Source organism: Panthera tigris, chromosome D2 (genome assembly GCF_018350195.1).
Source record: "Panthera tigris isolate Pti1 chromosome D2, P.tigris_Pti1_mat1.1, whole genome shotgun sequence".
Lineage (NCBI taxonomy): Eukaryota > Metazoa > Chordata > Mammalia > Carnivora > Felidae > Panthera > Panthera tigris.
In genome coordinates, this window is record NC_056670.1 from 77,396,720 (window position 1) to 77,407,600 (window position 10,881).

Sequence of the window (10,881 nt, forward strand, 5' to 3'; positions counted from 1 at the left end):
CAGTGTTTACTTTTACGTCTGCTACTTTATAATGTCAAACTGGTATGAACACTGTAATGATTTGAAAATAAACTTCAAATTCTAACTTACTTCTCGTTCGGTTTGATTCAGTTTCTGATGTGAACAGGCAACCGGAACTAGTACAAAATCCGTTTGGTTAGTTGACTTGAATTTCCATGTTTAAGGACGGAGTAACTATTTGGTGGCCTTTGGAAGGCACAGCTGGAATGAAAGTTGCATGAGAAAAAATGATTGTTTTTGGAAAAAAGAGCTTGATTATTTTGCTTACCTCAAACAAAAGAAAAACACGTTCTCAAAAGCAGTACTAGATATGTTGGCTTCAGAGCATAGTTTGAATCGTCCAAGCTGCTTTTGCAGCGCGTGGTTATCGGTTAGACTGGACCCGGCCTGAGCGAGGCTGGGTGCAGAGGGCATTTTGATCCCCAGACGGGCTGTTGACATGTACTCATGAAACTGCTTGTCGGGCGTTAAAGACTGCTTTTTGCAGACCCTCTGTTGGTAACAAATCGTCCGTGTCTGCTCCTGCATCCAGCATCTAATAGCGATGGAATTGGAGAAAGTCTGTCTTAGTAATTCTTGTTAACTGGTGCAATTTAATTTTCTTTCCCTGAAAAGATTTTACATGTTTTTATTTTTAAAAAGCCCAAAATGAGAAAGTTCGAAACTTCGTGGCTTTCACAGAAAAAGAGATTCCTTTCTCAGCTTTTCTTTTACCCTAGCTGCTGTTCAGAAATCTTCGTCGTTCCCATACCTTTGTGAAAACGTTAACAGTTGGTGAGGCAGGAGATACTTGTATTAAAAAGTGCAGTCATACCAGACTGGGGAGGAATCTTCCTGGTCTCTGGACGGGTTTGCCAGTCTACACAGGACATGATGAAAATACACGTAGTTAGATGGCTTTGTATTTTCCATTTGCCACCTTCCATGTTATGCAGACCCAAAATTGGTTATTTTATATGTTGTTTATTTTTTAATGATTTATGAAAATTGTACTTTTTCAAATCTCATCTGAGACTTATTGAAAATATTACTGAATTGGGGTTAGCGTTTACGGTTTTGATTGGTAAAACCTTAGTATTCCGTTTTCATGACGTTTAAAGTGACAGTCCCTTACTGTGGTCTAGGGATGTGGGAACAGTGCCACCTTCTGGTTAGGTCATTGCTAAATTTAAAATAAAGTAATTTGTAGTCTGTTTGACTTTGTCTATTTCACTCATCATAGAAGTTAGAAAAGAAATGTAATTGCATAGGATAGTTTTGAAATTACAGTTTAAGTCAACATTTGCAAAAGACCAATTAAACTTTCTATTTGGAGATAATTACAAATTCACATGTAGTTGTTAAGGAATAATACAGAGTTCTTGGATATCCTTTATTCACGTTTCCCCAGTGATAACATACTGAAACACTATAGTAAAATATTATAACCAGGATTTTGACCCAAATACAGTCAAGATACAAAACAAGGATCCCTTCTTATTGCCGTTATAGTCACACTCGCCTCCCATTTTTCAGGTTTGGAAGTACACTTAGTCATAGTAGATGTAAAATCCAATTATTTTGGTACCAAAGTTTGGGCTCTTAACTAGTATGGTATTACTGTCTCGGAAGAAGTCTTGAAAACTATTCTTTGCTTAATTGTACTATCTCCAGATTATTAAATTAGTTGACTTTTCATTAAATCTATTTTTAACATTTCCCGGAAGCATAGTATTTCAAATGTTAGAAATTGGAAAATAATACTTTATATATACATTTAAATTTAACATTGGAGAACCAGTAGTACATAAGTATCCTGATCGTAACCTCCCTGAGAGATGTTAAGCCCTGCTGTTTATATATATACTTAGTAAGATTACTAGAAGAAGGACTATTAAATAAAATAGTTTCCATATGCCAGATTCTTGCATTGGAACTAGTTGTGGAGACTGGTTATAATCACTTGTAGGGTCGGAGTGAGGTGTTCTTCCATGTGAAGGAGCTTTTGACCTTGTAGTGTAAGATCTTGGGTCAAACCGGTGTCTTCGGTGTATGATATGCCCACGACAGGGATCTTGGAAGATGACGAAGACCATCCACAAGGAGTCTGCGGAAAGAAATACACAGTACGTGATCAAATCAAGCGTGGAAAACCACACGTGGAGAGACTGAGGTGGTCAGTGAGTGACTGAGCGGGTGACAGAAGCTTTGTGCCAGAGGGGCCCTCCAAAGGTCCCAGAAGAGGAGAAGGTACCCAGTGAGTAAAAACTAGGTGACATGACAATACATTTGCAGATGTTGATTTGGAATTTGAAGGGTCCAAAATGGTGCGAAAACTTAAATCTTCCCTTAGAGGCTCGTTGCCTCTTTCTCCCTTTCAAACTACAATACTTGTACCAGTCACACTAGTTTTCGTCAGCAGTGTGGTTGGCCCGGTGAGAGGTTGACGGGGAAGGAGTGGATGGGAAGTGTGGAGAACTTTCCATGATTTAGAAGATTACCGTGTCAAAGCCCGTTTTGGCCTCTGCCTTTGCTACCTTCGTAATGGGAACATCTATTGCCCGTGGAACCTTATTTACTATTTCCAAATAGGGGCTGTTAGTCCCAGTGACCTGCGTTTCTTTGTGACTTTCACATACCTCACGTTCACTGTCTCAGTTCATGTCACTGCTCGTGTTGTCCTTTCTCCTCCCCCTCTGGCCTGTCTAAAGAGAGTTGAGATTATTACTCTACAGAGTTGGTGCTATACTTAGGGTCCCCTCTGGACCCCTTTTGGGAGGGTGTATCTGACGACTTCCTCATTTCCTCTAGAAAATTGATGTGCTTAGGTTTTCTGTCTCTTCTAGAACCGGTTCTGTTAAATCATATACCTTGAAAATTACATCCCAAGTTTTCAAATGTATTTGCATGGAGTTGAGCAAAGTATATGGTGCAAGAACTCCTTTTGTCTTCAACTCAAAATGTATGAACAAATGTGAAGACGTTGTTTATGTGGCAGATGATATCCTCTGTATTTTACCTGGCACCGAGGTGGTTACAAACACAAACGTGGACACCAAAATAAAGTGGTAGTATTCAGGTATAAGGAGGCCATGTAAGTCCAACTTAGGAGTCCTTTAAAAATTAAAATTCAAGTGTGAAATGCATTATTTCTCATAAAGCACCTGTGATCCCTGGAGAACAAGGCTGAGTTCCCCGTTTATGAAACACTCTCCTTGTGAAGCAGTGTTTAAACTTAGCTTAATTTCAGGGCCCTCCCACCTTCTCACGTGTTGCTGCTGCTTTTTTTGTTTTTGTTTTTTAATGTTTATTTTTGAGAGAGGCAGAGAGACCATGAGTAGAGGAGGGGCAGAGAGAGAGGGAGACACAGAATCCGAAGCAGGCTGTGGGCTCCGAGCTGACAGCACAGAGCCTGATGAGGGGCTCGAACCCATGAACCATGAGACCATGACCTGAGCCGAAGTTGGAAGCTTAGCCAACTGAGCCCCCCAGGCGCCCCTCACACGTTGCTTCTTGTATGTCCCATGTTCCAGTTCAACCGAACCATTCTTCGTTTCCTGGTTTCCCCACCTCTCTGTCTTAATTCTTGCTGCCCCTCATTGGACGCCACTGTCCCGGTCATCTTTGCCTTGTGACTCCACTCGCCCTTCAGTTCTTGCTAAGATGCAGCGTTCTCCTTGAGGCGTTACAATCACTTTCTCAACTTTCCCACAACATAAGCCAGGATGACCCCAAAATACCCGATTCCCTCTCCCTTCGTAAGCCACCATTCAACTCTGTTCGTTGGAACTGGAATTCAATGTAAGCTTCTGCTCTCAAACTCTGGGCTGACTAAAGAGCTTTTCTCTCTCCCCTACGGTTCCTTTTAAAAACCAATGACTTCAAAATTTGGAAGAGATTAGAAAGTGGAAAGAGCCCAAATCGAGCTCTTTGTTGATTAGATTGGCCCAGAAGAGCAGTCAGCGAGACAGGAAGCAAAATTCAGACATGCTGGTGGGCCTGGCGGTTCTATAAAAGCCCTTCACCAATGCAGCGGCTTCAACAGTTGCCCACGGCTGTTGGGAAGGTCACGGGCCCCTTTCACACACTTGCACGTTCAATTTTACCTCTGAGTAGAAGCCGCCTGACACGCCCCAGACAGAAGAATAAAAGTAGAAAGCACCTGACAGTCCAGCGCTTGCTTCTGGGTGCACCTTCGTGCTCATTTACACGCGTACACGGGCACACTTACGAGTTTGGAGCCATGTTCTATGGGCTTTTTTGTAGCCTTTTTTCCATGCCATAGGATATTGTGGACACCGTCATCTGGCGATAAATATGGATCAACACTCCTAGAGGCTTCAACCTTTGGTCTTGTGTGTTTCTATGCAAAAGTCTCTACCTGTTCTGTTACTGGACCTTTTGATTGTTTCCAACTATGCAATTCTTTAAAACAAATTGTTTTTTAATGTTTATTTATTTTTGAGAGAGAGAGAGAGAGAGGAGAACGTGATTGGGGGGAGGGGCAGAGAGAGAGGGAGACAGAATCCGAAGCAGGCTCCGGGCTCTGAGCTGTCAGCACGAAGCCCAACACGGGGCTCGAACCCACGAACTGTGAGATCGTGACCTGAGCGAAGTTGGGCACTTAACCGACTGAGCCATCCAGGTGCCCCCCCCCCCCCCCCCCCCGCAACTTTGCAATTCTAACAACACTGCAAGTCACGTCTTTGCCTCCAGGGGCCGCACGTCCCTCCACGCGGGTTTGTGGGTCTCGTGGGTGTGCGACCTTCACATCTCTCGATATGGCCAAACCACCTTGTAGGAAGGGCGCATTCGTTCCTGCTCCCGCCGATAGTGCATGAGAGTGCCCATCTCCTCGCATCCTGGACAGCACCGGGTTTCATCATTTTGGGGCATTCTGACTGGAAAAAAAGGGCGTCTTGTTGAGATCTTAATTTATGCTCGCTTGAAAACTATTGGGAGTTCACTTTTTTAAATGTTAACTGACCACTTCCATTCGCCCTTTTTGTGGATGGCTGTTTTTGTCCCTATCTATTTTTCTGAGTGCTGCTTGAATTTTTCCTGTTGCCAAGAATTCTGTGTGTCGGAACTACCGACCTTCGTCCTCTATTCATCTTCTATATTTAAATATCCTTGTTTACCACTTGTCTTTCATGTACGTGCGTCTGTTTATGAGTGTCTTTTTCTTTATGGATTTTGCCTTTGCTGTCATGCCTGGAGAGTAATTTTCCACACACATAGGAATATATATACCTCCGACATCTCTCAATACATTTATTGTAACTTTTTACTCCTCAAAGCTGATTCCATCTGGGGGCGCCTGGGTGGCTCAGTCGGTTAAGCGTCCGACTTCGGCTCAGGTCATGATCTCGCGGTCCGTGAGTTTGAGCCCCGCGTCAGGCTCTGTGCTGATGGCTCAGAGCCTGGAGCCCGTTTCAGATTCTGTGTCTCCCTCTCTCTCTGACCCTCCCCCGTTCATGCTCTGTCTCTCTCTGTCTCAAAAATAAATAAACGTTAAAAAAAAAAATTAAAAAAAAAGCTGATTCCATCTGGAGTCAATTCTGGCAAATAGTAATAAGGAAAGATCTGATAGCCTCCATCAACCGACCCCAGTGCAGACGCTCAGCAGTGTCTCCGTGCTTTTAGTTTAAATCTATTTCTTGGGGAGTTTTAAAAATCTGTTTCTTCCCGCTGATTTGAAATACTGCTTGTATCAGTGTCTTAGCCAGAGTGGGCTGTTATTAACAGAATGCCATAGACTCGGTGGCTTAGAAACAGCAGAAATTTATGTCTCACAGTTCTGGAAGCTGGAAGGCTCGGACTGAGGCACCCACAGGTTTGGTGTCTGATGAGGGTCCGCTTCCTGGGTAAGAGATGGCTGTCTTGTCACTGGGTCCTCACATGGCAGAGGGGGCAAGGGAGCTCTCAGGGGTCTGTCTTACAAGGGTGACAACGGTGCCTTCATGACCTGTCACCTCCCTAAGGCCCTTCTCTCCTAGTACCATCACCTTGGGGGTTAGGTTTCAACACATTAATTGGAGGGGGCCACCCACCTTCGGTCTCTAGCACTCAGGCAGTAATTGTTTACATTGGAGTCCATTTCTGAACTTTCTAGAACGCGGATATGACTATTTCTCTGCCGGGAGCATACAGCATTAGTCATTGCAGCTTACAATACATTTTAATATCAAAGATGTTTTTCTGTTCTATTTTTGAACCTCCAAATCCTCATTTTTGACTTCCAAAAAAATCCCACTTTTTAAAAACCTGCAATTAGGTTAAATTTATAACATCGTCAGGGCGCTTGTTCCTGTGACAGCAGAGATGAAACTCCGGGTCTCTGCCGTGTTTGGTGGCTCTGTGGACAGGTGGTTCTCCCGACTCGGGCTCTTCCTGGGAGCGTTTGCATTTGTGGGGAGGGGATGTGCAGAGAAGACCCTGTGTGCCTGAAGGCGGCGGAGACTCTGGGTCCTCTGAACACAGCTGCGTTGCGGAGCTAGGAGTGACCAGAAGGACCACGGAGGCAGGGTGGGCATAGAGAAGGGTGTTCTCCCCATTTCTGTGGGATGTGGTGTGGACACAGGCCGGAGGGCTGACATCTCAGCCCTCCCATTGGTCACTCCGGGTCGGGGGTGGTGCTGGGACTGGCTTGTAAGTCAACTGCTGAATGGGGGGGAATTTTGCACGCTTGTCGTCACACACACCCATGATTCAGATTAGACTATCAAAACCTACCGTCAAATAAGTTACATCAGGGGGCGCCTGGGTGGCTCAGTCGGTTAAGCGTCCGACTCTTGATTTGGGCTCAGGTCATGATCCAGAGACCATCCAGAGATCTCACCGTGGTCTGGTGAGATCCAGCTCCGTGTCGGGTTCTGTGCTGAGTATGGAGCCTGCTTGGGATTCTCTCTCCCTCTCTCAATAAACATTTGAAAAATAAAAAATAAGTTACATCCAGGAGAAAGGTACTAAGTGCAAGTCCTCACGTCCTGGTTATTTTACTGCACCTTATTATTATCTGTACCCTGGCAGTTATTCACGCTGTGTACCTGCAAGGCTGAAACACTACATGACGCTGTGCTCGGTGCCTTTCTCCCTGCTCTGAATTCAGCAACGCCACACTGGTAACCGGCCACAGTGGGAATGTTTACCCTGGAAATTGGCAGGTGCTACAAAGGAGGGCTTGACTTACTCTTCCGTTGATCGTCTAGGCGAGAGGTTGGCACCTCTTCCTGTCGAGGGCAAGATAGTAAATGTTTTAGGCTCTGCAGGCCATAGGCCTCTGTCACAACTACTCACTCTGCCGTTGCACAGGGAAAGCAGCCACGGACGACGCAGAATTGAGTCAGGCAGTGTTCCAATACAACTTTATTTGTGGAACTTGTGCCACTTGAATTTCATATAATTTTCTGGTGCCACGAAATACGATTCTTTTTGATTTTTTTCAGCCATTCAAGAGTGTAAAAGCTATTGTTAGTTTGCAGGTTGTAGGAAACCAGGAGATGGACTGATTTGGCCTGCGGGCCAGTTTGCTAACCCCTGGTTGATAATTAAGAAAGCATTCTGGGGGCGCCTGGGTGGCTCAGTTGGTTGAGCGTCCGACTTCGGCTCAGGTCATGATCTCGGGGTTTGCGAGTTCGAGCCCCGCATCGGGCTCTGTGCTGACAGCTCAGAGCTTGGAGCCCGCTTCGGATTCTGTGTCTTCTCTCTCTGCCCCTCTCCTGCTCATGCTCTGTCTCGCTCTGTCTCTTAATAATAAATAAACATTTAAAAAAAAAATTTAAAAAAAAGCATTCTGTGAAAACCAGTTGCCTATATGGAATTCACAATAAAGAGTATTGTATATTGTATTACTATTTGTAAATCATGTGCTATATATCTCTCAAATCAGTAAAATTTATAGTAAATTTTTCCCCCCAAAGAACTCGTAGTTAATATTGAATTGCCCTGAACATCTAGTGCTTGGCACCCTCGTTTTAGTCCAGATATTAATAGGATTGTCTCTGGTGTTTTATTATTATATATGATGCTGGCTGTTGACTTACGGTATTCTTCATCATGTTAAAGAAGTTCCTTATTTTTTAGACACCAAAAAAAAAAAAAAAAATCCTCTCAGGAATGGATATGGAATTTCATGAGATACTTTTTGGGATTTGGGATGATATGAAAAATTATATTAATACAATTCGGAATAACACAGCATTCTTGCATGCTTGTTCCATTCTTTAATGCAGTGCAGAATGATTTGCTTGTTTTTAGTGGCCCCATACCTGTACCCATAAGTAATATTGACTTGTATATTTTTTTCAGGGGGAGAAGGGGTGCTTTCTTTTAGAAGTTTTAGTATCGGCGTGTGTCCGCTTTGTAAAATGAATTGGGAAGTTTTTCATTTCTCCCCCCCAACCTTCTCTCTCAAAGAAAATGAGATTATCTGTTTACTTAAAGTTCCCAGGAATTCAACCATGAAACCTGTTGGCCTCAAGAATTTTTTCAGAGGTGATTTTTATTTGTTTGTTTTGACAGACATTTCATTTGCTCTGTAGATGCTGGCTTACTTAAGATTTTTAAAAATTCTGTCAAAAAAGCAATTTGTAATTTCTTTAAAAATATTTTTCAATGTTCATTGCCTTTTTAAAAATATTTTATTTTGAAGTAATCTCTACACCCAAAGTGGGGCTCGAACGTAGAACCCTGAGGTCAAGAGTTTCACGCTCTACCAACCGAGCCAGCCGGGCGCCCCTGATTTGTGATTTCTGAGAAAATTTCTATTCCATCCCTGTTTCCCCTGTTTCCCTACAATCTCTTCTCCCAGTTCAGATATCAGATTGTTCACTCATTGAGTGAAGACCTTTGATACTTTTCCATTGTTCTTCAGGCAATGACTATATCCCATGGTCTACAAAGACCCTTCATGGTCTAGTCCTGGCTTTACTTCTCCTGCCTTGGGTATGGTGTCAGCGCTATAGGAGGCATCACATTCCCCTGCCTGGAGTAACGGGCAGCCCAGAAAGAGGAGCTAACAGATACGTGCTGACAACTGCATTTCGCTCTGATTCTGGAAACCGTTCCGTTTCAGCCTTCAAGGGGCCTTAGTTGTTCTGGAATGTTTGCTGACGTAATAGAGCTTGGCTCCTGACGGCTTCTTGTCCTTAGGCTTAAAGGTAGAGCAGGCATTAATAAATGTTACAAAACGTCTTTGGTTGTGCTCAGCCAGTTTTTTTCCATCAGAAGAAAGACTGTACTTGATTAAACGCTATCATCCTCGGGGCTCCTGGGTGGCGCAGTCGGTTGAGCGTCCGACTTCAGCCGGGTCACGATCTCGCGGTCCGTGAGTTCGAGCCCCGCGTCGGGCTCTGGGCTGATGGCTCGGAGCCTGGAGCCTGTTTCCGATTCTGTGTCTCCCTCTCTCTCTCTGCCCCTCCCCCGTTCATGCTCTGTCTCTCTCTGTCCCAAAAATAAATAAAAAACGTTGAAAAAAAAAATTAAAAAAAAAAACAAAAAAAACGCTATCATCCTTTCCCAAGGGTTTCCCCGGGGACAAGACATTTTGCCGCCAACTCTGGAGCGTAAGAAAGAAGAGGGATGGAGCGCCCGGGTGGCTCGGTCAGTTGGGTGTCTTGACGCTTGACCTCGGCTCCGGTCACGATCTCACAGTTGGTGAGTTCGAGCCCTGAGTCAGGCTTATCGCTGATAGTGCAAAGCCTGCTTGGGATTCTCTCTCTCCCTCTCTCTACCCACCCTTCCCCCATTTGTGTGAGAGCTCGCGCTCTCGCTCTCTCTCAAAATAAATAAAGAAACATTAAAAAAAAGAAACGTGAGGGAGGGAGACACACAGAAGTTACCCCTATTACATGGCAGACTGTCTCATGGAATGTGCTAGGTTTTGCTGCTGCAGCAAATACCTCAGACGCTTATAACCAACCATACAGGCTTATTGATCCTGCTGCGTGTCCAACAGCTGTGCTCTTCACTGGGTGGCTCAGTCAGCGAAGCGTCTGACTTGAGTTCAGGGCATGATCTCGTGGTTCACGGGTTCGAGCCCCGCATCGGGCAACCTCTATGTGGAAAATGGAGAAAGAGGGAAAATCACGGAAGAGGGAAAAGATACGCAGTCATGTAACCCCTCCTAAGACTTAAGTGACACATGCCATTAATGCCCGCGTTTCGTTGGTCAGAGAAAATGATACGATCCAGCCTGACGTCAAAAGGGCAGCGAAGTATGAGGTTGAACCATGTAAGATTGCCTCTTTAGTAAGTCAAAAAATGACCAAATATCAGCAATGTTATTTGATTGCTATAATGTTATTTGATGCTATAATCCTCCTATCGGGAGGGCAAGGAATATTTGAATCTACCCCGTAGATGTACCAGCAAAGTTGCAAATAGTAAAAAAAAAAATTGTCTTTTAAATTCAGATGAGGATATGCAAAGAATTAAAATTCAAAAATCCTGTATTTCACTTGAGTTGCACACATACAACCAACCCTTCCATGTGTCAACAAGGAACTTAAAATCTGCTGAGCCCTTGCAATGTGTCGGGTTCTATGAGAGATGGCAGGATAGAGGCATCTGTCCCCAGGGAGCCCACATTCTGGCTTCTGCCCCGGCATCTAGCACGGATGATTTGTAGATAGGAGGCAGGGGCATGGGGAGCTGTGGCAACTTGTGGTCCTTCTCTAAGCCCAGTGTTGTGGCCAAATTCGTTTCTGTGCAGCCGCAGAACTCACGGTGGTTCCTTCAAGGGCGGCTGGAGAATCCCTAAGCTTGGCTCATGCCTCATCAGGTCAGGCCAACCAGGGTCTCCTCCTGCTGATTAACTCAAGGTCAGAGTGATTACTTTTACATCTGCGACATCCCTCTGTCTTTGGCATTTTTAAAAAA